At 41.1% G+C, this 25380-nt stretch overlaps 1 protein-coding gene across 1 annotated transcript in view; it reads left to right on the forward strand.

The window, feature by feature from the left end:
* The first annotated feature begins 125 nt into the window (after window positions 1-125).
* The window catches only part of ASIP (agouti signaling protein), a 197266-nt gene continuing 172011 nt past the window's right edge, over window positions 126-25380 (forward strand). The window contains exons 1-3 of the mRNA XM_030830870.2: window positions 126-245; window positions 2390-2465; window positions 2716-2837. The gene's annotated coding sequence lies outside the window, so the exon portion shown is untranslated. The remainder of the gene's footprint in view (window positions 246-2389; window positions 2466-2715; window positions 2838-25380) is intronic.

The raw sequence follows: 25380 nt of genomic DNA on the forward strand, positions 1-25380 counted from the left end.
CCGACCTAGCGCGCTCCGACTGGCGCGAGTTACCAGGCGACGCCGCGGCGACAGGCAAGCCGGGACTTGTAGTCCGCCTAGGAGAGGCGGGCGCTAGCGCGGCCGCCCCGCGACCCGTGCGCGTGCGCGACGTCTGAGGAAGCCGGCACGGAAGGTTCGATTTTGCCTGGGTTCTGCCCTTACCTTAGCTTTTGGAGGCGTGGAGAGGCCGCGCAGTTCTGCGTCGCTTGCGGAGTGAATTCGAGGTGGTTTCTCCTGGGTTAGGGTGGTGGGTAAGGCACTCAGTAATATGAACCCGTCGGGGCTTGTTTCCCTGCTGCTCCCTCCACCGTGCCCCATTGGGGTGTTCTAGTGTTTCAGGAACTCAAAGTTGGAGCTAGAGGCGCACACCTCACTAAAGGGTTTTACTTCACGAGAAATTTAACTCAACAGGCTGGATTTGAACTTGGGAGGTCGGCTTCTCCCTGTAGACGGGAGAGGAAACGTCCCCTGAGGAGAAGCGGCCTGGCAGGAGGCATTCTGTCGGGAAACCTTGAAATCCTTGTTTGCGAAGTCTCTGCTTGAACGCTGCGGGTGCAGTTCCCTTTGAGGCATGATGATAGCAGTTACCCTTTAGGGGGCTTTCACTATTGTCAATGCCTTCCAGCCAAATACCACCGAGATCACCTGTCTAGTTGATCAAAGCTGGGCTTCGACTTCCCTGGTGGTCCAGTAGTTAAGAATCCGCCTGCCAATGCGGAGATACGGGTTCGAGCTCTGGTCCGGGAAGATCCCACATGCTGCAGAGCAGCTAACTCTGTGCACCACGAGTACTGAGCCTGTGCTCTAAAGCCCGCGAGCCACAACTACTGAAGCCCACGTGCCACAATTAACAAGCCCAGGCGCCTAGAGCCCCTACTCTGCAACAAGAGAAGCCACCGCAATGAGAAGCCCGCGCACCGCAATGAAGAGTAGCCCCCCCAGTCGCGGCAACTAGCGCAGCAACGAAGACACAACACAGCCATAAATTTTAAAAAAACCTGAGCTTATTGTCTCCTTGTAAGGAGGGGAGACACAGCATGAGGCACAGGGAGACATCTCAGGAAGAGGGTGCTGGAAAGAATTTACAGGGTTTGGGCTTGTGTTAGGTAATTTGGAGGAGGGCTCCAGGAAGCGGGCCTTCTCTCTGGATTGGATGCTATTAGGAGGTGAAGGTAATTCTATGATGGGGTATTTTAATCATTATTATCTAAAAAGGGAGAAGCACCCTCATGTTAGCCAGGATAGGGGGATATTTGGTCTTTTTGTTTGTTTGTTTTTCTTTTGTGGTTGGGACAGCATTCTTGTTTGTATTCAAACATGTTTATGGAGTGGTTTTGTTTTTGTCTTATCCATCATGGTCACAGAGTGGCTTTGTCTGATGTTGGTGTTTTGTGAAATTGTTTATGTTCAGTAGGGCAGCACATCCTAGTTGATAACACCAGCCTAGCTCCCCATATTCAGGAGCTGCTTTTCTCCCTCTCACTGTGCTTCATATCACTTAGTGTATATTCCATGCTTTGGGCCTCAAAACAACTGTGTGAGACAATCCACAAATAGTTTGTACTCTCCATTGGATACTAGTCCCTAATGTAAGTGTGGTAGGTAAAATTAGGTCCCTGCCTCCAAGGAGCTTATAGCTCAGTGAGAGTGATCCAAGCCCAGGCAATCTGATGCCAGTGGCTGCTGCTTTACCACCTTGAGAATCTGTATTCCTAAGGGGACTACACTGCCTCCTCAGTAATTTTCAGCTACTGATATCTGTGCATACCAGGATTTCTCAACAGCAGCACTCTCGACATTTTGGGCCAGATAATTCTTTGTTATTGGTGGCTGTTCTGTGCAGTGTAGGATGTTTAGCAGTATCCCTGGCCTCTATTCACTAGATGCCAGTGGCACCCTCTCCCTAATTGTGACAACCAAAAATGTCTCCAGCCATTACCAAATCACCCCTGGTCAAAAGCCACTGGTGAATACCATTTGTATCCTCCTGGTCTCTGAGACCTCCAAACAAATATTTGGAGCATGACAGTCCCCAAATCACTTTGAGTGGGGAGGCCTTGAAGAGGAGAGAAGGAAACAATGTGGCCTACGTTTTTGAAAAGCCCATCCAACTAGGAGAATGAAGACTGAGACAAAGAGAAGACAAGTGGGAAAAAACAAAGGTAGAAGAGAAATGATAGAGGCAGAGAGGAGCTCATAGGAAATCACCCTTAAGTTACTTAGTTCACGCTAACAAAGTTAGTTCACATTAATAAAGACAAAGCCTTAATGAGGCCTCGCTGTACTGCCACTCCCTGTTTGGGAAATGCTGGTCTGATTAGCAAATAGTGTTGAACACTTTTGTGAAAAGATTTATTTTCTTTTACAGCATGGTACCAGATATGACCTCCCTGAACTGGTTGCTTGCAAGAGACTTTCTTCAGAGATTTCAGGTTACCCTCAAGGTAGTTGTTTTCTTGGGAAAGCCAAGATTCCCTGGGGAGTTGGCAAAAGTCACAAAGCAATGGCAGCTAAGTGTTTCCAGATTTTCCAAGAGATAGATTGTACTTAGATTAAGCTAATAAGAACATCAGCACAATAGTTATTTGTATTTTCCTAACCTGTTTCATCCAGGAATCTGTAAAACATATAGACATTTATTAATTTTCTTCTTATAATGGTGAGGGAAATCACTGACATTCTCCTATTTTATAGATACAGAAGCCAAATTATGGAGTGCACAAAAAGTAGTGAGAAATCCAGAACAGCCTCCTGGAATCTTCACCCTGGGCCATTCTTGATGCTCAGCACCACCCCAGATCTCCAGCTTCCTAGTAGTAAGCTACTGAATTTTATGTTTTCATAGGCTTTAAAATATTCCTTAGTCTCTTCACCTGACCCACAAAAACAGGCCTATAGAGGCTATGATTTTAAATAGTGACGGTACTTGAACTAGAACCCAGATCTCATGATATTAGTCCAGTACTCTGTCTGCTTAAGCAAGCCCATACATCCTTGTAGGTGATGTTTAACTTAAAGAAAATATAATTAAGATAGAAATTCTAATGCACAGGGAAATCCAGACCTATTCAATCCTTTTCATTCATTTCATGGGGACTTTACGAGTTAGCTTTGATGAGTAAAAGAGACAGTCACTGAGGTATTAATGAAAAGCATTTAGTAACTCTGAAATTAAATTTGTCTTTGGGTTGATGAGGTAGATGGGAGGTATAGTGAGCACCGCCCCCTTACCCAAAGAAGTCTTGAATAGTTTATCCTCCGAGAACTAAACCAACAGAAATGAATTCTTAATTATTTAATCATATATAGAAACGACTTATGAGATAATGTGTCAATGGGGAGATTTAGGAATCTAGTCTAATGGAAATACTGTCTCCAAATAATGTCATTATGTCAATGATTCTCAAATCCATTATTTCCAATCCAAACTTCTCCTCAGAATTCTAGCCTTACATGTCCAAGTGCCTATTTCTTTCCATTTGCTTGTCTCACAGAGATCTCAAAGTTATTGTGTTTATAACAGAACTCTGGGTATGTCCCACTGCAAATCTTCCTCATCTCAATTAACAAGGCACTGCTCTCTACCCAGTTGCTTAAGTCAGAAACTCAGGAGTTAACTCAGTTCCTTCCTTTTCCTCACTTTCTTCATCCAATTCATTATCAAGTCTTATTGATTCAATGTCCAAAATAAATCTCAAATCCAACCACTTTTTTCTCTACTGCCACTAGCCTGGCCCAGGCGATAGTCATCTCTTTCTTGGATACTGCAACAGTCTCCTCTTGCCCCTTTACTTCATAACACTTAACACAATTTGTTTAATTTATTGGTCCGTTTTTCTTACTCGTGATTTAATAATCTCACTTCACTACTAGAATGTATATAAAGTGCTTGAGGATAGGTACAAAATCTATCTTTTTTTTTTTTGGCTGCATTGGGTCTTCGTTGCTGCATGTGGGCTTTTTCTAGTTGCGGTGAGCGGGGGCTACTCTTCATTGCAGTGTGCGGACTTCTCATTGCGGTGGCTTCTCTTGTTGCGGAGCACAGGCTCTAGGCACACGGGCTTCAGTAGTTGCAGCACGCGGGCTCAGTAGTTGTGGCTCGCAGGCTCTAGAGCGCAGGCTCAGTAGTTGTGGCACACGGGCTTAGTTGCTCCGCGGCATGTGGGATCTTCCCGGACCAGGGGTCGAACCTGTGTCCCCTGCATTGGCAGGCAGATTCTTAACCACTGTGCCACCAGGGAAGTCCTGTTATTTATTTTTAAGTGCGTATGTCCTTTCTTTCCAGCTAGATTATAAAATCCTTGAGGGCAATGACTATGTGTACTGTTGCCTCCTACAGTGTGTTAAGTCTAGTAGGATCTTGATGTAAATTGTGTTGTGATTTACAGGGTTACTTAGTGTCTTGGCATCTCTACAGAAGACTTCAAAACTCTTAAGGAAACCACAATGATATACCACCTCACACCAATTGGATGGCTATTAGGGAAAAAAAAAAAGAAAGAAAATGACAAGTGTTAACAAGGATGTGGAGAAATTGGTGTACTGTTAGTTGGAATGTAAAATAGTACAGCCACTGTGTATGGCTGTTCCCCAAAACAATATGGTGGTTCCTCAGGAAATTAAAAATAGTATTACCGTATGATACAGCAATTCCAATTCTGGGTATGTATCCAAAAAAATTGAAAGCTGAGTCTCAAAGAGATATTTGTATACCTATATGTATAGCAGCATTATTCACAATAGCCAACAGGTGCAAGCAACCCAAATGTCCATTGATAGATGAATGGATCTAACAAACAAAATGTGTTATATACATGTAATGGAATGTTATTCAGCCTTAAAAAGAAGGAAATTCTGACATGCTATAACATGGATGAAACTCGAGGACATTATGTTAAGTGAAATAAGCCAGTCACAAAAAGATAAATACTGTAGGATCCCATTTATATGAAGTACTTAGGGTAGTCAAATTCATAGAAACAGAAAGTAGAATGGTGGTTGCCAGAGTCTGGGGGATGAGGGAGAATGGAGAATTGTTGTTTAATGGGTATAGAGTTTTAGTTTTGCAGGATAAAAGGTGTTCTGGAGATTGGTTGCACAACGTGGTGAATGTACTTAGTTGTACACAAAAATGGTTAAGATGGTACATTTTTTTTTTTTTTGCGGTACGCGGGCCTCTCACTGTTGTGGCCTCTCCCGTTGCGGACCACAGGCTCCAGACGCGCAGGCTCAGCGGCCATGGCTCACGGGCCCAGCCGTTCCGCGGCATGTGGGATCTTCCCAGACTGGGGCACGAACCCGTGTCCCCTGCATCAGCAGGCGGACTCTCAACCACTGCGCCACCAGGGAAGCCCAAGATGGTAAATTTTATGTTATGTGTATTTAACCAGAATTTTTTTTTCAAAAGACCACTGAATAGGGAATCAAAAGACCAAGGTTGGAGTTCTTTGTTCCTTGATGACTAATGAATCTTGAGCAAGTCACTTTTTCACTCATGCCTTGATTTCTTTATCTTTAAACAGGGTAATAAAACATTCCCAGCTTCTGGGTGTATGTAAGGATCAGAGAGAAAAAAAAAAAAAAATGAATAACTCTTAAGATAATATTTTTGAGTAGTAGTTCCAGTATTCCAGTGTCCCTGATCTCCTTTAATATTCATTACAAATTTTATGTCTTATTTCATAACAAAATATTCCTAAAGATGTCTTAGCGATAACCTGTTACCACTTCAAAGGATATATACGCTGAACTCTTTCAACTTGGGTTGCTCACCTTATAATTTGGTCCTGGGAAAACAGCAAATAAAAAGCCTTTATGAGGGCTATTGATGACCTAAGATCCTAATTACTAATGTGGTTTAGCATTAATTGAGCAAATACAAGTTTAGGATTCTCATGTGAACATAATAAAGCTGGTCCCAAATTAAGGGGATAAGAGGAAGAATGAACATCTGCTGAGTACCTAATAACTGTTAGGCCCTATAACAGATGTGTTACATGCATTATCTCATTTAATCCTCACAACAGCGTTGTCAGGTTAATAGCATCATACTCGTTTTATAAACGGGGAAAACAAAGCTGAGAGGTTGTCACTTGCCCAGCATCACACAATGAATGACAGAGATGCAATCAAGTGCAGGTCTGTGTGACTCTAAAGCCCATACTCTTTCTACTGTTACACTGCCTCTCAAAATATATTTGACTATGCCTCTTGGTAATAGAGTTAATGGTAAATATTATATATTTGGTATATATTCATACATTTATATCAATTATCTTACCTTAGTCATTACAAGTAAGATAGACTGTGGTAGGAACAATTATCACCACTTTATAGATGATGAAACAGATAGAAAATTTAACTTACCTAACGCCAACATCAACCAGCCAATAAATAATAATAACAGGACTTGAAAATAGGTACTGCAATTCTCAGACCCATGTGTTTTCCACATCAGCCTCATGAGAGCAGAATTTTATCTCTGAATTTTCTGGTTCTGACATTTTTTTATGGGAGCGAAAGAGTGAGCATCTTGAAAGTCCTTCAGTTCTCAGTATACATGGACAGATTAAACACGTCTTCATCCTTATTCTCTCCCCCATTCACTAAAATGATATTGAGTTAATATTTTTAATGTTATCAGTCCACAAGGACAAAGGGAATGAGAAAGATAACAGGGCTTCCCTGGTGGTGCAGTGGTTGAGAGTCCGCCTGCCGATGCAGAGGACATGGGTTCCCGCCCCGGTTCGGGAGGATCCCACATGCCGCGGAGCGGCTGGGCCCGTGAGCCATGGCCGCTGAGCCTGCGCGTCCGGAGCCTGTGGTCCGCAACAGGAAAGGCCACAACAGTGAGAGGCCCGCGTACTGCAAAAAAAAAAAAAAAAAAAAAAAGAAAGATAACAGCAGATGAAGGATATCAACAACATTTTGGAAGATGGAAAGTTGAGCCAAGAAAATTGAGTTCCAAATACTGGGGAGTGGTATACTAATGAGAGGCAAGTACGTTCATGTTGCAGAACACTAAAACATCAGGAATTGAAAGGAGCAGATACTGTAGCAGCAGAGATATGTGAGGGGCCAAAAGGAGAGGGATTGGCTGAAAGTCTATTTAAGAAGTTAAACTACCAGGCTCCTTCCTCATCCTGCTCAGTTAGGCAGCTATGCCTCTATGTCCCTGGTTTATTCTGTGAAAAATTGAATTAGAGAAGATCCAGACTGAGGTACCAGGTACAGCTAAAGGTCATAGCTGAGGAGGCTGGGGTAGGAGGATACCACACTGAAAACAGAGATCAGATGAATATCTACATGCTGAATGATGAAACTCGCCCAGCCTTCTTGCTCTACTTCACTCCAGGGATGCTGACAGCAAGGCTTATATTCCCGAGGCAGGACAGCAGAGGATTAATTTTGGGAGAAACTTAAAATTGGATAACCCCAGAAGAAATATCTATAGATAATGATACTTGAGGGTCTCCGAACAAAACAAATAGGTCCCCACTTTATCAACCTGTGATGAAACCCACCAACTGACAAACTCTTCCGCCTAACATAGACCTTCCAAATACCTTTGTAATGACTCACTCTTAAATATGAAGGGACAGCAAAGGATCACCAGATAGTTGAGATAAACCTTCACCAAGAAAGACAGCATCAAATAGAAATGGAAAACAGGCAATATAGAGAGCAGAAGAATATTTTTTTGAAAACAATAAGCATCCTCTGCCTCTGATAGTATAAAATAGTGCATCCATAAAGCAAAGACAAGTTGCTCCAAAAAAAAGGAGGAATCAGAGAATAATAGCTCTGGGAAATTTTTTTAATAGCAAAAACAAATAATAGAAGTATTAATGTATAAAATTGAGGAAATCTCCCAGAAAAATAGAACGAAAAGACAGACCTGAAAATAAAAGAGAAAAGATAATTAGAGAATGAATCCATAAGGTCCAATGTTAGGCTAACTGCAGTTTTAGAAATGGAGAAATGAAGGGAAGAAAATTATCAAAGAAATCACAAGGTCTCTGATAACTGAAGGACACGAGTTTCCAGATTCACAGAGCCTGCTGAGCGCCCAGCATAATGAAGGGGAAAAAACCAAAACCAAAAGAACTATGGGACATTATCATGAAATTTCTAAAGACAAGGGATAAAGAGAAGATCCAAAAATCTTGTTGATAGGAGGTGAAGAGGGAGCAGGGAAAGGGGAATGGATTATTCATAAAAGAGTAGGTAATAAGAATAGCATATTCCTTAACATTGACACTGGTGGTTAGAAGACGATGAAACAGTGCTTTCAAAATTCTGAGAGAAAATTATTTTCAACCTAGAATTCTATACTAAGTCATGTTATCAATCAAGTGTGAGGCACAATTAAAGATTCAAGGATCAAAAAAATTTACTAACCCTCAAGCTTTTCCTGGGACACTACTGGAGGATGTGCTCTACTGAAACAAGAATGACAAAGATAGAGGTTTTAGGAAAGAGGGGAATCAACCTAAGAAAGGTAAAAGGAAGTCCTAAGATGATAGCTCTACAGCAGACCGGTACAGTGAGGGGTAGTCCAGACTAAAGGGGAAGGAGTGCTCCTGGGGAGTATTTCCAGTAAAACTCTTAGTGTATATGACATGTTTGGGTGTGCTGAAAATAGTTAAGGCATTTCTACATTTCTGTTAGAGAGGCTGGAACAGTTAGTGATAATGATACAGAAAATTTGGCAAACAAAAAACTGAGGCAATTATTAATTGCAAGACAAACAAAAAGTTACATAAGAAAGGAAATGTAATCATAATACAATCAATTGATCCAGAAGTAAACCACACTTTTAGAGTCATAATAAGGTTAATATGAAACATTGATTTAATTTAAATGTGATATAACAATATTGTGAGGCTGAAGGGAGGGAAAGCATAAAGTGTTGGATCTTTATCTTTTATATCAGGTACTGTTTAAAGTTTACAAATCAAAAAGAAAGCAGTAAAAATATTTAATTTAGAAAAATGTTAGTAAATATGCAAAGAAAAAAAGCCAGTGAATGAGTCTGGGAGAGTATCTCAGGCTTTGGGGAGGCCACGGCTTTTTTTTTTTTTTTAAGTCTGTGTGTGTGTTAAAATATACTCCTGCTGTGTTTTGTTATGAGCCTTGTAGTTCCACATGACTTTTTTTAAACCACAAGACTTAAAGTATTTACATGTATTACCTTGATAAACGTTAAAAATATCAAACATAGAGAGAGAGAGCAAGAAAGAGAGAAAGAAAATCTTGTGTCTATCCAGACCTATGATATAAAATGACATTATGAATTTTCTTTATAGATAAGTCCTGGAAGAATACTAGAAAATAACACCACTAGATATTTCAGAGGAATAAAACCCTAACTATTTAGGCCATTTTTTAAAGTATCGCATTTAATTTGGGGTGTCAACAGTTGCTGCCTTCTTGCAAAATGAGAGAAATAAGGTGGGATACTAGAGCATTGCTATCCTCTGAGTTCTAATCAGTCTCACTGGCTGATTTTTTTAAATTGTGAAAACAAATGTCATTGATCTTCTGGAATCTCAAAAAGATGTTATCCTCAAAATTAATGTTGTGAGACTATCTCATATATGGAATTAGGAGACCTAGGTTTAAATCCCCTATCTATGACTTACTGGCTCTGTCACCTTAGGTATATTATTGATTCTGGCCCTCCCGTTTCCTCTGCTTACTCCAGAAGCTAAATTGCAATGAAAAATGTTCAAGAAGAACTGCTTCATGCTAAATCCCTCTAGTAGTGAATATGCTCCAGTGTACTTATTAGGGATTATTCAGTCTCCTCTATTAAACTATAAGAACTTTAAAAGTACCAACTATATCTTTGCCTCTGAAATTTTCCACATCTTATTATTGCTGTTCTTTGCTTCTAATGGGCACCAAATCAATGTTGCCAGAGATTTACTGACCATATTGTGAGGAGAATGTTTGTCATTAAATGTTCCCATAATTCCTTGTTTAGAAAAGACAAAAAGTTCCATATGCTCCAGGAAGATTCTATTTTCATTGTTAAATTTAGGCTTAAGTTAGACGTAAACAGTAAAGTAAAAACAAAACAGTCTGTCTTCTTCCAAAGAAAGAGTTCCTTAATGATTTTTATATATGTAAATATATATAAATATATATATAATATATAATATATTTTTAAAAATTTTTGGCCATGCTGCACGGCATGTGGGATGGCATGTGGGATCTTAGTTCCCTGACCAGGGATCGAACCTGGGCCCCCTGCATTGGAAGTGCTGAGTGTTAACCACTGGGCCACCAGTGAAGTCCCATAATGATTTATATTTTTATAAAAAGGAAAGATTTTTTCCAAAACCCTGGAGTACCCCCAAAGATTTGGTAAACTTAACTGCTATTGTTACTGATATCTGTGTTCTTATGAGTATTAACAAAAGAATTTATGACACATCTAAACAAAATTATAGCATGAAATCTAGAGGAAGCCTGATGAAGGAGATATAAAGAGAGTTTTTATGATCTTGAAAAGTACAAACGGGACTTCCCTGGTGGCACGTTGGTTAAGAATCTGCCTGCCAATGCAGGGGACACGGGTTTGATCCCTGGTCTGGGACAATCCCACATGCTGCGGAGTAGTTGTGGCGCACGGGTGCACTACGCCCGTGCGCCACAACTACTGACCCTGCGCTCTAGAGCCCGCGAGCCACAACTACTGAGCCCACGAGCCACAATTACTAAAGCCCGCACTCTGCAACAAGAAAAGCCACCACAATGAGAAGCCCGTGCACCACAAAAAAGAGTAGCCCCCGCTTGCCGCAGCTAAAGAAAGCCTGCACAGCAACGGAGACCCAACACAGCCAAAAAAAAAAAGTACAGAGTAAGACTTAATTTGTTCAACAATACCTAGAATGTTAGAACTTAACTCACCTTTGGAAATTTAAAATACACTTTCAGAAAATAAAAATTAAATTAAAATGCCCACTAGATAGTGGACCTTAAATTTTTTTATTTTTATTTATTTTTTTGACGGTACGCGGGCCTCTCACTGTTGTGGCCTCTCCCATTGCGGAGCACAGGCTCCAGACGCGCAGGCCCAGCAGCCATGGCTCACAGGCCCAGCCGCTCTGCGGCACGTGGGATCTTCCCAGACCGGGGCACGAACCCACGTCCCCTGCATTGGCAGGCGGACTCTCAACCACTGCACCACCAGGGAAGCCCTTGGACCTTAAATTTTTAAAAGTAACCATTTCATATATTTGAGAACAGTATAATTTTTCAATTAAGGCTATATTATTATAGCTAATATTTAGTGAATGCTTCCTTTTGAACACTCCTCTAAGCTCCTTAATATATTATCTTGTTTTCCTAACCCTGTGAAATAGGTACTGTAATTATCCCCATTTTACAAATAAGAAAGTGGGCTCAGAGATTAACTAAATATCATCTTCCAGATGCGATCTGATCAGTTCCCAGATATTATACCTTCTTTAAATATGACAACTTTTCCCCCCTTTTATTTATTTATTTATTTTAAAATTTTTGGCTGCGTTGGGTCTTTGTTGCTATATGCAGGCTTTCTCTAGTTGCAGCGAGCATGGGCTACTCTTCGTTGCAGTGTGCGGGCTTCTCATTGCAGTTGCTTCTCTTGTTGCGGAGCATGGGTTCTAGGTGCGCAGGCTGCAGTAGTTGTGGCATGCGAGCTCAGTAGTTGTGGTTCGTGGGCTCTAGAGCGCAGGCTCAGTAGTTGTGGCCCATGGGCTTCATTGCTCCGTGGCATGTGGGATCTTCCCGGACCAGGGCTCGAACCTGTGTCCCCTGCATTGGGAGGCGGATTCTCAACCACTGTGCCACCAGGGAAGCCCCCTAAAGTTGGGTTCCTTTGAAATGACCCAAGGCTCTCTTAATATCTTCCTTCCTAAATTGTACTCCAATTCCCTTTTTTTTTTTTTCGCGGTACGCGGGCCTGTCACTGCTGTGGCCTCTCCCGTTGTGGAGCACAGGCTCCGGATGCACAGGCTCAGCGGCCATGGCTCACGGGCCCAGCTGCTCTGCGGCATGTGGGATCTTCCCGGACCGGGGCACGAACCCGTGTCCCCTGCAACGGCAGGCGGACTCTCAACCACTGCGCCACCAGGGAAGCCCTCCAATTCCCTTTTGATGGTGTTAAACTCATTCCAGTTTAAGATTGTTCTTGGTGTAGCCACATGACCTGGTAGCTTTTATTATCCTCCCACATGTATAATCGCTTGTTAGCCTCTTTATTTCTAGCTTCCTCTAAGTATTTCTTCTCAGGTTCTTGGTTTCCCAACATACAGTGTTATTTCTCTACTGTTAGATAACTTTTTTTTTTTTTTTGGTGGCGCTGCATGGCTTGCAGCTTCTTAGTTCCCCGACCAGGGATGGAACCCGTACCTCCTGCGGTGCAGGCCCAGAGTCCTAACCACTGGACCACCAGGGAAGTCCCTAAATAACTCTTTTAAACAAACAAAAAAATACCTTTAAATAGCCTTATTCTTTCTGAGAAATCTCTTTTCCTTCCCCAAGGTCCCTTCCACCCAATAACCTCAGTATAAAATAGTCTCTTTCTCTGCTGAAACTTTGTAGTACTTCACTTATGCCTGCTTTCTTGATGTTATTTGTCATGTTCTCTCTAGCATTAGAGTTGTCTGTATTCCTTTACTGTTTGCTAGAATCTAAACCTCATGGGACAAGAGCCATATTTTACACATTTTTGTATTCCTTTGTATTCCTTGCACATAATAAATGTTTAGTGGGTGTTGTTGAATGAATGAATAGGCAAATGAATAAATGGAGTCCTATCTAGTGGTGTGTTAAGAGTTGCTCTTACTAGATTCTGAATGCTAATTGTTAAATTTTCAGGAATTTTGCTAGTAGGCTGTTAAACTATTGGTAGCTTGAAAACTGACATGGTAGAAGTATTCCCACCAATGTTTTGTTGCACAACACAACAAAGTTTTTTTTTCCACCAGAGAGCCAGTTATTATTAAACAGTTATGTATTTATCAAACATTTACCAGCACACCACTGGTCCTATTCTTCCATAATAGAAAGCTGTATATACCTCTTTGTGTTAATATTAAAAAGCTGAAGAGTTTCTAAGCCATCTTTTCTAATCTCAACATTTTACAGATAAAGAAATTGAGATCCAGAGAAGTGAAGTGGTTTGTATATGTCATACATCTAGATAGTAGCAAAGCAGAAACTGGATTCCAGCTCTTCATTCTTCTGGTCATTTCTTCTTTTTATGCCACCACATTGACTTCATTTCTATGTTGTTTTACTGTTGCTTTGTTCCTTGGTATAACTTCAGATAAGGTCGTAAGTATAGTTCCACACATAGTAATTAAGAGGCATCAGTGAACAGAACACAGCTTTCTCTACTCTTTGTTCCTTTTGCAAACAGATTTAACACATTTGTTTTTGGAGAAAGAGCAGATTTTGTTCCTGAGTTTTATGGGCTGAGAAAAAAAGTTTTGCGTTTAATGTTTCTTTATTGTTTAGTTAAAAAATTTTTATTGAATAAAAGAGACTGCGTTTCATAAAAGTACATTATATGACACTTAGAAATGTGTTTGTAAACTTTTATTGCACACTCCCCGAGAATGACTGAAAGCCAGGCAGCAACAATTTTGTCTCTTCCACAGTGGCATGGCTGCCCAGTAATACCTTCTTCACTGACCTGCCTTGTTTTCTAAAATTCTCACCATTAGTTTGACAATATGGGATCAAGGTATTTGTTAAAATGCACAAATGTTACCTCGGAAGAAAAGAGCAAAAAGCCATTTTTAGAACACTAGAGGAATAAAAATAGGACAGATATTTTGTGATTTTGAAGGGATAAGGGTGATAAAGAGAGACCCAAGATAGTGTAGGAATTTCCAGTAGGATAGATAGGACAAGCTTATCTTTGGTGATTTGTCACAACTTAGAACCCGTGGGGACTTCCCTGGCGGTCCAGTGGTTGGGACTCCACCCTTCCATTGCAGGGTTCAACCCCTGGCCGGGGAACTAAGATCCCCATATGCTGCATGGCACAGCCAAAAAAACAAAAAGTTTGAAAAAAAAAAAAAAAGAACCCATGACAGCCAGAGGATAGCATGAGAATATTGGTCATAATCAGTGGATTTATTGGAGACTTCAGTGAGATCTTGGAAATATGGTTAACTTCTGAGAACAGAACTAGTAAGAAACAACCTGGGCTTGTCAGACCTCTCTTGGAGTATTATCATTAGAAAATTTGTAGACAAACTGGAACACTTTCCAGGGAGAAGATTGTGACAGAAAAATCCACCTTCAGTAAATATTTATGTTCCAGCACTGTTCTGTACATTGGGATACCATCAGTGAACAAAACAAAGATCCCTGCCCTTGTTTCTGTTTGTTTGGTTGGTTTTTTGTTTGTTTGGCCCCACTGCGTGGCATGCGGGATCTTAGTTCCCTGACCAGGGATTGAACCCATGGCCCTTGCAGTGGAAGCATAGAATCCTAACCACTGGATCGCCAGGGAATTCCCCTCCCTACCCTTAGGGAACTTAAATTTTTGTAAGGCTAGACAGACAATAAACAAAATGAATACTGACTACAGTTTGTTAGAAGGTGAAAAGTGCTTTTGATAAAAAGAAAAAAATAGACAAGGCAAAGTGAATCATGTCAAGAATATCAGGAAAAGTTGAAGGATGATAGTTCTGTTCCTTCTATGAAGTATGTATAATAATATTTACCATTGCTATAAATATTGAATATGGTTCTATTTGTTAAGTACTTTGTACTATGCCTAACATACCTGACAGTAGACAATAAAAGCTCTGCTCCACATCATCTTTACTCCAGGATCCAGGTCTTCTATCTGAAGTATTGTCTGTTTTATGGAAGAGGGAAAAGAAGCAGGCAAACCACTCACTGGCTCTTAAAGCTTCTGCCCAGAAGTCACACATCACCAATTTTATTAGACCAGGTCACATGGTGTGGTGGTTTTCAGAATATGTCCACAAATTCTTTGACACTCCTCCCTTCAGAAAGTGGAGTCTAATTCCTCTGCCCTTGAGTGTGAGCTGGACTTAGTTTCTTGCTTCTCACAAATACATGATGACAGAAGTGATGATGTGTGACTTCCAAGACAGGGTCATAAAAAGCATTGCAGGGGCTTCCCTGGTGGCGCAGTGGTTGAGAGTCCGCCTGCCGATGCAGGGGACGCGGGTTCATGCCCCGGTCCGGGAAGATCCCACATGCCGCGGAGCGGCTGGGCCCGTGAGCCATGGCCACTGAGCCTGCGCGTCCGGAGCCTATGCTCCGCAACGGGAGAGGCCACGGCAGTAAGAGGCCCACGTACTGCAAAAAAACCCAAAAAAACAAACAAACAAAAAAGCATTGCAGCTTCTCTCTTGGTCTACTCACTCTGGAATAAGCCAGGTAGCATGTCATGAGGACACTTAGGTAGCCAAATGGTTAGACCCATATGGTGAGGAACTTAAGCTCTTCACTAACAGCCAGTGAGGATCAGAGATCTCTTGCCAGTAGTCATGTGAATGAGCTCTCTTGGAAGAGGATCTTCCTGCTTCACTCAAGCTTTCAAATGTCTGCAGCCCCAGGAAACATCTTTTTTTTAAATTGAAGTATAATTGATTTACAATTTTGTATTAGTTTCAGGTGTACAACATAGTGATTCAATATTTTTATACATCACAAAATTATCACCACAATAAAGCTAATTTCCACATGTCACCAGCAAAGTTATTACAATATTATTAACTATATTCCCTATGCTCTACATTACACCCCCAAGACTTGTTTACTTTATAACTGGAAGTTTGTACTTCTAAATCTACCTCACCTATTACACTCATTCCCCCCTTCACCTCCCCTCTGGCAGCCACCAGTTTGTTCTCTGTATCTATGAGTCTATTTTTGTTTTGTTATATTTGTTCATTTGTTTTGTTTTTTAGATTACACAGGTAAGTGAAATCATGTGGTATTTGCCTTTCTCTGTATGGCTTATTTCATTTAGCATAATACTCTCTGGGCCCATCCATGTTGTTGTAAATGGCAAGATTACATTCTTTTTTATGGCTGAGTAATATTCCATTGTAGATAGATAAATAGATAAGTAGATATAGATTTTTAATTTATTTATTTATTTATTTATTTTTGGTTGCATTGGGTCTTCATTGCGGTGCACGGGCTTTCTCCAGTTGCAGTGAGCGGGGGCTACTCTTTGTTGTGGTGCGCAGGCTTCTCATTGTGGTGGCTTCTCTTGTTGCGGAGCACGGGCTCTGGGCACACAGGCTTCAGTAGCTGTGGCATACAGGGTCAGTAGTTGTGACTCGTGGGCTCTAGAGCACAGGCTCAGTAGTTGTGGCGCACAGGCTTAGTTGCTCCATGGCATGTGGGATCTTCCTGGACCAGGGCTCGAACCTGTATCCCCTGTGTTAGGCAGATTCTTAACCACTGCACCACCAGGGAAGTTCCAGTAGATGTAGATTTTGAATCATTGTGTTTTCATTTTCATTTGTCTCCAGGTATTTTTAAATTTAAATTTTCCCTTTGATTTCTTCAATGACCCATTGATTGTTTAGTACCATGTTGTTTAGACTCCATCTGTTTGTGTTTATTCCAGTTTCTTCCTTGTAGTTGATTTCTGATCTCACACTATTGTGGTCAGAAAAGATGCTTGATATGATTTCAGTCTTCTTAAATTTATTGAGACTTGTTTTGTGGCCTGGCATGTGATCTATCCTGGAGAATGTTCCATGTGCACTTGAAAGAATGTGTACTCTGCTGCTTTTGGATGGAATGTTCTATATATAGCTATTAACTTCATCTGATCTAATATGTCATTTAAGGCCAATGTTTCCTTATCGATTTTCTGTCTGGATGATCTGTCCATTGATGTATGTGGGGTGTCAAAGTCCCCTACTATTATTCTGTTACTGTCAATTTCTCCCTTTATGTCTGTTAATATTTTCTTTATGTATTTAGGTGCTCCTATGTTGGGTGCATATATTTTTATCATTATGTCTTCTTGTTGGATTGATCCTTTTATCATTGTGTAATGTCCTTCTTTATCTCTTGTTATGGTTTCTGTTTTAAAGTCTTTTATCTAATATAAGTATTTCTACCCCAGCTTTCCTTTTGTTTCTATTTGCATGGAATATATTTTTTCATCCCGTCACTTTTAGTCTGTGTGTCTTTAGATCTGAAGTGAAAGTCTTGTAGGCAGTATATATGTATATGTGTATGTGTGTGTGTGTGTGTGTGTGTGTGTGTGTGTGTGTGTATATGTCTTGTTTTTGTATCCATTTAGCTGTTACGTGTCTTGTTGGAACGTTTAGCCCATTTACATTTAAAGTAATTATTGATAGGTGTGTACTTATTGCCATTTTGTTAATTGTTTTCTTGTTGTTTTATGGTTCTTTTTTGCTTCTTCTTTTACTCTCTCCCCTTTAAGATTTGATGACTATCTTCAGTATAATGTGTGGATTCCTTTCTTTTTGTGTGTGTATCTATTATAGATTTTTAGTTTGTTGTTACCATGAAGTTCATATAACTAACTATAACTCCCTCTCTCCCTCTCTCTCTCTCTCTCTCTCTCTATATATATATATATATATGATTATTTTAAGTTGTTGAGCTCTTAATTTTTAACGCATTCTAATAACACTGCATTTTTACTCCTTCCCCCATGTCTAATTTTTTTGACATCATATTTTACATCTTTTTGTTTTGTGTATACTTTACTTATTGTGAATATAGATGATTTTAATTCATTTGTCTTTTAACCTTCCTACTAGCTGCTTTATAAGTGGTTGATCTACTGCTTTTACTGTATGTTTGCCTTTACCAATAAGATTTTTCCTTTCATATTTTTCATATTTTAGTTGTGTTCTTTTCTGCTTAGAGAAGTCCCTTTAATGTTTCTTGTAAAGCCAGTGTAGTGGTGCTGAACTCCTTTAGCTTTTGCTTGTCTGTGAAACTCTTGACCTCTCTTTCAAATCTGAATTATAGCCCTGCTGGGTAGAGTATTCTTTTTTTTTTTTTTTTTTGGCTGTGCCATGTGGCTTGTGAGACATTAGTTCCCTGACCAGGGATCGAACCCATGCCACCTACAGTGGAAGCGCAGAATCCTAACCACTGGACTGCCAGGGAATTCCCCTGGGTAGAGTATTCCTGGTTGTAAGTTTTTTCCTTCTATCATTTTGAGTGTATTGTGCCACTTCCTTCTGGCCTTCAAAGATTCTGCTGAAAAGTCAGCTGATTGTCTTATGGGAGTTCCTTTGTATGTAACTAGTTGCTTTTCTCTTGATGCTTTTAAGGGTCTCTCATTATCTTTAATCTTTGCCATTTTAATTATAATGTATCTGGGTGTGACCCCTTTAGGTTCATCTTGTTTGAGACTCTCTGTGCTTCCTGAACTTGGATGTCTGTGTCCTTTATCAGGTTAGTGAAGTTTTCAGCTATTATTTCTTCAAATAAGTTCTCTGCCCCTTTCTCTCTTATTCTTCCAGGACCCCTATAATGTAATGTTAGTATGCTTGATGTTGACCCAGAGGTCTCTTAAACTATCCTCATTTTTTATTTATTTTTATTTTTATTTATTTTTTTTACGGTACACGGGCCTCTCACGGACCAGGGCACGAACCCGTGTCCCCTGCATCGGCAGGCAGACTCTCAACCACTGCGCCACCAGGGAAGCCCATCCTCATTTTTTAAAAATACTTTTTTCTTTTCAGCTTGGGTAATTTCCACTACTCTTTCTTCCTGTTCGCTGATCCATTTCTTTGTATCATCTAATCTACTGTTGATTCCTTCAGTGTATTTTTAATTTCAGTTATTGTATTCTTCAGCCCTGTTTGTTTCTTCTTTAATTATGTGACTCTGTTAAACTTATTCCTGTGTTCATCCATTCTTCTCCCAAGTTCACTGAACATCTTTATGACCATTACCTTGAACTCTTTATCGGATAGGTTGCTTATTTCCACTTCACTTCGGTCTTCTTCTGGGGTTTTGTCTTGTTTCTTTGTTTGGAACATATTCCTCTGTCTCCTCATTTTGCCTAATTCTCTGGGTTTATTTCTATGTATTAGGTAAGTCAGTTATGTTTCCTAATCTTGGAGAAGTGGCCTTATATAAGAGATGTCCTTTGGGACCCAGCAGCACATTCCTCCTGGTCACCAGAGCTGTATGTTCTAGGAGTGCTCACTATGTGGGCTGCATGGACCCTTCTACTGTGGTAGGGCCAACTGCTGAGAGTACACTAGTAGGCAGAGGTGACCCCTGGCCTGGTTGGCTGCCAGGCCCGTCCTTGTGTGGTGGTTGTCGGGCTGCTAATGGGGAGGACTGGGTCCCAGAGCAGCTGGCTGCATGACCTGGGGGTTCCCAGGGCTGGTGCTAGCCTGCTAGTGGGTGGGTAAACCCCCAGTGCTAATAGGCTAGAGGGAGAACTTCTAAATGGTGCTTCTAAGCACCAGTGTCCTCATGGTAGAACAAGCTCCCATAAATGGGCTGCTGCCAGTGTTTGCATCCCCAGGGGAAGTCCCAGTTGCCTCCTGCTTCTCCAGCAGTCTCTTCAAGATCAGCAAGTGGGTCTGACCCACTTTGAAATTACTGCCTCTCTGCTGAGACTCAGAGTGTGAGATTTTACACACACCCTTTAAGAGCAGAGCCTCTGTTTCCTAGAGCCCTCCGACTCTGTTCTGGGGGCTCCTCTTCTCATGCATGTCCCCTCAGCTGGGGAGCCAGATGTGGGTCTCATACCCCTCACTCGTTGGGATGAACCTCTGCAATTGTGATTATCCTCCTGTTTGTGGCTCACCTACCCAGGGGTACGGGTCTTGACTATACTGCATCTTTGCCCTTCCTACTAGACTTGTTGTGGTTCCTTCTTTATATCTTTCGTAGTAGAAAATCTTTTCTGCTAGTCTTCAGGCCGTTCTTACAGATAGTTGCTCTATAAATAGTTGTCATTTTGGTGTGCCTGTGGGAGGACGTGAGCTCAGAGTGAGCCATCTTGGCCAATGCTCCTCTCCTCAGCAAAACCATGAGAGACCTGAGCCAGGACTACCTAGCCAAACTACTCCCAGATTCTTGACATACAGAAACTATGACATAATAAATATTCATTGTTTTTAACGGTAAAGTTTTGGAGTAATTTGTTGTACAGCTATAGATAACTAATACATACGGCCACCCCTTAGTTCAATGGGGCAGAATATATAATCCTCATGCAGAGAGAGGTATAGTAAGGAGAGAAATTGGAATATTTGGTGAGCAGTAATATCTATAACAGTAGGTAAAAAAAATATATATATATATATTTTTTTTTTCTTTTGCGGTACACGGGCCTCTCACCGCTGTGGCCTCTCCCATTGCGGAGCACAGGCTCCGGATGCACAGGCTCAGCGGCCATGGCTCACTGGCCCAGCCTCTCCGCAGCATGTGGGATCCTCCCAGACCGGGGCACGAACCCATGTGCCCTGCATCGTCAGGCGGACTCCCAACAACTGCTCCACCAGGGAAGCCCTAAAATATATATTTTAATTTAATTAATTAATTAATTTACTTTTGGCTGTGTTGGTCCTTCATTTCTGTACATGGGCTTTCTCTAGTTGCGGTGAGTGGGGGCTACTCTTTGTTGCAGTGTACACAACATCATTGCGGTGGCTTCTCTTGTTGTGGAGCACAGGCTCTAGGTGCACAGGCTTCAGTAGTTGCAGCACGCAGGCTCTAGAGCGCAGGCTCAGTAGTTGTGGCACACGGGCGTAGTTGCTCCGTGGCATGTGGGATCTTCCTGGACCACTGATCGAACCCGTGTCCCCTGCATTGGCAGGTGGATTCTCAACCACTGTGCCACCAGGGAAGCCCCTAGCTAAAATATTTAAATCTAGTCCTCTACCTTTTCATTAGACAAATATCTAAAGCAAGGAATAAATCATATAACCTCTGTACATTTACTCCCTTTTCCCTATCCTGTCGTCCAGGAAGTTCCATAATCAGCAAGTAAGGAGGTGTTTAAGTCTGGGTTCTGATACCCCCTTTCTAATCCCTACCCCCTTCTAATTCCTAGAAGTGTTGTCAGATTCCATTCTTTTCCCTGCTTTTGATCCCTCCTTAGTCCCGAATCAACCGGTTTTATATTCTGACTCTACTACTCAGTTTTACAAAGAAAGGAGATTTCTTTTTCTAAGCTTTCCCCTCTTTTCCAATTTAAGCCTGGAGTCCTTCATTCTCACTTTCTGGATATTTCACTAATACCTCTTTCCTTTTTCCTGCCCCAGTCCCATCATTCACAGAGAGACAGCTTGGAACAGAGCATTGGCCAGTTTATAGGCATTAAAAACTCTCATTCAACCCTAAGCATGACGTTGGCTTTGTTCAAGTTTTTCAAAATGGAAATTTATATTGTTTTTCTGTTTATAAAGGAAATAAAGGCTCATAAAAAATGAAACAATAGAGAAATAAAAACTGAAAGTTCTCCAGAATTTTTATTATGCATATACAAATAAACACATATATTTTTACACAACTGGCATTGTAAAACACATTCTCTTCTATAACTTTTTCAGTTAATAAATTGTGGTCTTTTTTCTATGTCAGTACTAACCGATCTATCTTATGATTATTAAAACTGCACGATAGGGACTTCCCTGGTGGCGCAGTGGTTGAGAGTCTGCCTGCTGAAGCAGGGGACACGGGTTCGTGCCCCGGTCTGGGAAGATCCCACATGCCGCGGAGCAGCCGGGCCCATGAGCCATGGCCGTTGAGCCTGCGCGTCCAGAGCCTGTGCTCCGCAACGGGAGAGGCCACAACAGTGAGAGGCCCACATACCGCAAAAAAAAAAAAACCCAAAAAACTGCGCAATAAAGGGGGGCCATAAAGTCTGGAAAAATAGGGAAATACACATAATTGATTTATTGATATGACATTACAATACATAATATGTTCAATGTTTTGTCGTTCATTAACAATGTGTAGTTCAATGCTCTGTGCAATATTGCAATGAACATAGTAGATAAATACAGAATTTCTATCAACTCCTACACATGCATCTGAAATGCATTACCTCAGTTGATTGTGGACTTGGTTTCACTGAATAAGCCTGTTCCTTTGGTGTACACCAGAAGTAACCAAGGGGGTAAGTATCTATCTGATTTTTTTTAACATCTTTATTGGAGTATATTTGCTTTACAATGGTGTGTTAGTTTCTGTTTTATAACAAAGTGGATTAGTTATACATATACATATGTTCCCATATCTCTTCCCTCTGCGTCTCCCTCGCTCCCACCCCGCTAGGTGGTCACAAAGCACCGAGCTGATCTCCCTGTGCTATACGGCTGCTTCCCACTAGCTATCTATTTTATGTTTGGTAGTGTATATATGTCCATGCCACTCTCTCATTTTGTCACAGCTCACCCTTCCCCCTCCCCATATCCTCAAGTCCATTCTCTAGTAGGGCTGTGTCTTTATTCCCATCTTGCCCCTAGGTTCTTCATGACCTTTTTTTTTTTCTTAGATTCCATATATATGTGTTAGCCTATGGTATTTGTTTTTCTTCTATCTGATTTTTAATAAACTTATGCTTCCAGACTCTGTGGCCACTCTATATACCACTGTGTGGATATCCTGTAATTTATTTAACCAGTCCTCTTCTAATGGGACATTTAATGTCAAAATGGATGACATTAGAAATTTGATGTTATTGCCAAACTGCCTTCCACAGAATAAAATCAGCTTATGTTGCCACTAACATTTGAATCAGCTTATATGACCACCTACAGTACATGAGACTGACTCTTCCCCCACAAATTCACCAACACAGGTATCACTAATCATTTAAAATTTTGCCAGTATGATTCCTATTATTGTTTTAATTTGAATTTATATAGGGAAGTCGCTGGAGGTCCAGTGGTTAGGACTCCGTGCGGCATAGTAAAAAAAAATTGAATTTATTTAATTATCAGTGAGGTTGAGAGTATATATTTCAGTGGTTTTAGTATGTTTGTTATGTGATATAACATGTCTGGTCGTTTTTGTTTTTGGTGGTTTTTATTATAAAATAAAACAGATACAGAAAAACACACTCACACACAGAGCTTAGCGAATTATTACAAAGTGCACTCCATTTTAACCAGTCCAGAAAGATGTGAACTTTCAAAGATGCAAACGTGTGTTCACATATCCAATCATGTAAGTTAGTTCACGTGTCTGGCATACATTGTCACATGCATGCATCCTCTACAAGTGCTTATGCTTTTGTGTACTTTACTGTACAGTACTGTATAGATATAGTACAGCATCTTTATTTCAAGCCCAGGATGTCCGGAAGCAAGCATAAAAGCAGCGGTGACGTAGCTGGTACTGCTAAGAAGCGCCAAGTGATAACGACGGAAACAAAAGTGAAAATAACTGAGAGAGTGCAGCGAGGCGAAAAGATGGTAGACGTCGCCTGTTCTTATAATATGAATCGTTCAACCACTGGTGCGATTCTAAAGAACAAGGACAAGACCATGAAATATGTGAAGTCTGCTGTGCCAGTGATGTTGACGGTAATACCGAAGAAGCGTGGAAAAGTGATGGAGGAGATGGAGAAACTTCTCAGTCTGTGGATGCAGGATCGGCATCAGCATCGAGTCCCGGCTCAGCTTAATGCTGATTCAAGAGAAAGCTAAAAGCCTTTATGAAGACTTGAAGAAGAAACACAGTGAAGAATCAGAGGGTGCATCTTTTAATGCCAGCCATGGCTGGTTTCATCGTTTCAAGGCTAGAGCCAACCTTCACAACGTAAAAGTAAGTGGTGAGGCAGCGAGTGCAGATACGGTAGCTGCCCAGGAATTTCCTGAAACACTTTGAGAAATTATTGATGAAGGTGCGTACTTAACCAAGCAGGCTTTTAATGTGCACGAGACAGGACTGTATAGGAAGAGGATGCCAGACCGAAGTTACATCAGTAAGGAGGAAAAGTTGATGCCAGGCTATAAAGCAGCAAAGGATAGGCTAACTCTGTTGTTTCGTGGCAATGCTCCCAGCAATATGAAGCTGAAGCCACTCTTAGTTTATCATTCAGAGACCCAAGAATCCTTAAAATCATAGCCAAGGGCTCTTTTCCTGTTGTGTGGAAGAGTAACCCCAAAGCCTGGGTAACACAGGCCATTTTCCAGGACTGGTTTTTCTACCACTTTATCCCGGAGGTAGAGAAATATTGCTTGGAGGAGGATGTCCCATTCAACATTCTTTTGCTGCTCCACAATGCTCCAGGCCACTCCCCATTCATGGAGGACTTTCATCCCAGTGTCAAAATAGTGCATCTGCCACCGAATACTACATCACTCATCCAACCTATGCACCAGGGAGTTATAGCGACTTTCAAGAAATATTATTTATGTCATACTTTTCGTCAGGAAGTAAAGGCAAGTGACAAATCAGGAACAACCTTGCAAACATTTTGGAAGGACTATAACATCTACAAGGCCATAAAAAACATTGACTTTGCTTGGCACGAGGTTACGGCCATCACCATGAATGGGGTTTGGAAGAACTTTTGCCTGCGATTGGTTCACAATTTTTGTGGATTTGAGAAGGTGGATGAGGAGCTGAAAGAGGTCTTCAGCAACTTAGTGACCCTCAGAGAGAAGCTGGAGCTAGATCTGCATGAGGATGACTTCATTGAATTCCTTGCCATGCAACATGAGGAGCTTACTAATGAAGACCTGATGGAGTTGGAGGCCCAGAAAAAGGACAAAGAGAGACAAGAGGAAGAAGAAGTAACTGAAGAACCAAAGAGATTCACCACTCAGGAACTGGCAAGGGGTTTTTCTTTATTTAAGGAGGCACTGTTAGTTTTTGAGGCACAGGACCGGAACATAGAATAGAACATGAAGGTTGCAGCAGCTGTTCAGAATGCAATCCAGTACTACCATGTCATCTATGATGAGAAAAAAAGAGCTACTACCCAGACATCACTGGATTGTTTTTTCAAGAGGGTAAATAGAACTGAATCCAGCAAGGAACAACCTGTGCCATCAACATCAGGCGTGAGTGAAATTGCAGCTTGCCCTCCATCTCCTATTGCTGATGATCCTTCAGCTCTACCATCTCCCACCTCTCCCTCATCCAGTCAGTAACTCTTCTTGCCTGTTCACTCAGTGCCAGCCCCTGTATGTATGCCAGCTGTTGTACTGTGCTACTGTACTTTTCAAGGTACTGTACTGTAAGATTAAAAATGTTTTCTTCATTTTTTGTGTTTGTTTTTAAAGTATTATTTGTGTGAAAAGTATTATAAACCTATTACAGTACAGTACTATATAGCTGATTGTGTTAGTTGGGTACCTAGGCTAACTTTGTTGGACTTACAAACAA

The sequence above is a fragment of the Globicephala melas genome, chromosome 15 (genome assembly GCF_963455315.2).
Source record: "Globicephala melas chromosome 15, mGloMel1.2, whole genome shotgun sequence".
NCBI lineage: Eukaryota > Metazoa > Chordata > Mammalia > Artiodactyla > Delphinidae > Globicephala > Globicephala melas.